Source organism: Theobroma umbraticum, unplaced genomic scaffold (genome assembly GCF_002168275.2).
Source record: "Theobroma umbraticum cultivar Fairchild unplaced genomic scaffold, ASM216827v3 scaffold_51.0, whole genome shotgun sequence".
NCBI lineage: Eukaryota > Viridiplantae > Streptophyta > Magnoliopsida > Malvales > Malvaceae > Theobroma > Theobroma umbraticum.
This window is the reverse complement of record NW_018397260.1, coordinates 5,644,838-5,647,275: the sequence shown is the minus strand read 5'-3', so window position 1 is coordinate 5,647,275 and position 2,438 is coordinate 5,644,838. Positions and strand designations below refer to the sequence as shown.

Genomic DNA, 2,438 nt, shown 5'->3' with positions numbered 1-2,438 from the left:
TAGTACTTTTGAATCTGTTTACTCTTCTCAAATGCTTATATAGGATTATCTTCAGCATGATTTACTTATAAAGATTGCCATATTATTAAACTTGAGAATTTTGGAAACCTTTGTTACGTCAAATATGGATATGATTCGTCTTTTTTTTTCCCTCAATTATGTGGAAAATGCTTTAAAATCAAATGACAGCTGGAGGATAGTTGACCTTTTCTCATAATGGAAACTCTTAAATAATTTGACTTATGCTGTTTCATATCATGCGGCGAGTAGTTATGTTGAACTTGTTTCTATCTTGTATTTAATAATATATCATAATATATTAATTTGCAATTTGTGAATATCACTGCATTAATTCATTACCCTCGGAACAAGATGGATGACATCAGAGGAAATCTTGCAGTTTCTCAATTCTCACATGAGTTAAACATGAGATAACTTTCTCTTTTTGCTTTCAATATGTATATATGTGTGCTCACATGCATCTCAGCACGTCTATCCTATGAAATATGGGTTACTCTGATCACGGTGGGTGCAGGTAGGCTAGCTCCTGGTTGTGCTGGGCCTTCTTTTGTGTTCTAACTAGATTTAAAGCAGTTTATTACTGTTGTTGATGTAATATGATGTTCTTGAAACCAAATTACTTCTTAAAGTTAGGGTCTGATCGTTGTCAAAATGTGTTTAACTTAGTTGCTGAAGTTATTTGAGTCTTCATTCTTCTATAAATTTCTTCCCTTTGTGAGGGCATGAGTTGGAAAGATACCTGTTAAAAGTTTTACTAGAAAATAATCTAAGAGTGATCAAGTGGTTTGAGAATCATACAAGTTCAACTGGAGTTGGTTGACATTGGAAGGAAGGCGTGTCTAATTGAGGCAATGATGCAACTAGCAAAAGCATTAGAAGAGTTGACAATATATCCTCTTTTCCATTGTTGGACTTGGATATGATGCCTCTTTTCTATTGTTGGACTTGGATACTTTTTTAGTATGGTATACAATGGCACATTTAGCTTTATTTTTATATTTGTTTGACATTTTTAGATATTGTGTTTATGATAATTTTTAATTACATCATCTTTATTTTGAATTTTAAATTTTAATGCATATTTTTTTTTATAAATTTTGAATAGGAATTGTAGATGTCAATTAATAATTTAGTTGTCACCGACAAAATTTGGTAAAAATTTCCCACAAAATTTTTTATTGGTAAATATAATTTATTGTGACAGATTATTCTATTAATAACAGAATCTGATAAATTAGTGACAGATTTTTTAATTAGTGATAGAAATCTTTAAAAATCAGTGACAAATTTTTTTATTAGTGATGGAATCAAGTAATTCACAAACATAAGTTGTAACAAATTTAGTGACATAGTGCCTCAATAGTGACTAAAATTTGTGACAGAATTAGTGATAATTGTCTTGTGTGATAGAAAAGAGTGACAAGGTTCTCACATTGTAACAAATGCTAGTGACGGAACCCGAGACAACATTATCACATTGTGACAAATACTAGTGATGGAGTTAGTGACAAAATAGATTTCGAGACATAGTGTTGTTACAAAATGAGTTACAGTGTTTTACAACTGTGACAGAATATTGTGACAGATTTAGTGATCGTTTTCTTAAATCTGTGACAGAATGGACCGGCAGTTGCCCGGATTGATAAAAACTTGTGACAGAAATTACATTAATTTGTGACAGTATATCCGTTACTAAATACTGATGGATTTGAAAAAATTTGTGATAGAAGTATCGGTGAGGTGACTTTCAGTGTGGGAAAATATCTGTTACTCATTTCTATTTGTGACGGATTTTGGCCTTTCTATGACAGTTTCTTCTGTCACAGAAATCAATTTTTCTGGTAGTGATATAAGTTAATAGTTCTCTATGAGTTGGTTATGTTTCCATGCTTGAACTAGGTCCCAATTTAGATGTTATAGATGTAGATTTTCTAGTGTATCTTTTACCATGTTTTTCTAGTATTTAGTCAGGATATTGCTTTTCTGATTCTCCAATTCCACCAGGCTGGATTTGATTACATTGCAAGATTTCAGGGGCAGACATGTGGCAGCCTCATAATGAACCTGCCAAGTACTTCAGAAGCAGATTTTGAAGCTCCATGTTTTGACTACTAAACTTACTTTCTTAATCAAATCCAAGCTTTTTAAGTCACAAGTAGGAAAAACTTGACATTTTTTGAATGATTTGCCTAAAGTATCAGAATCCAAAAACTGACATATTTTACTGATTTCCTTAGCTGGGAATTGGCCGTTTGATTTTGTATATTTTTCTGGTAGGTGAGGTGCTAATTGCTTTGTAAGTTTGCTTTTATGTTGACTTCTGTAAATATATGTCTGTATAAGAATAAAATTAACATGTCTTCTTAGGAGAATTCGTGGTGAGGACATAATACTTACCTCTCAAAAAAAAAAAAAAA

General features: G+C 31.7%; 1 protein-coding gene across 1 annotated transcript in view; it reads left to right on the top strand.

Moving 5' to 3' along the window:
- The window catches only part of LOC110417298 (HSP20-like chaperones superfamily protein), a 7,118-nt gene extending 4,686 nt beyond the window's left edge, over nucleotides 1–2,432 (top strand). Inside the window, exon 5 of the mRNA XM_089783554.1 lies at nucleotides 2,026–2,432. The gene's annotated coding sequence lies outside the window, so the exon portion shown is untranslated. The remainder of the gene's footprint in view (nucleotides 1–2,025) is intronic.
- Nucleotides 2,433–2,438: the final 6 nt, after the last annotated feature.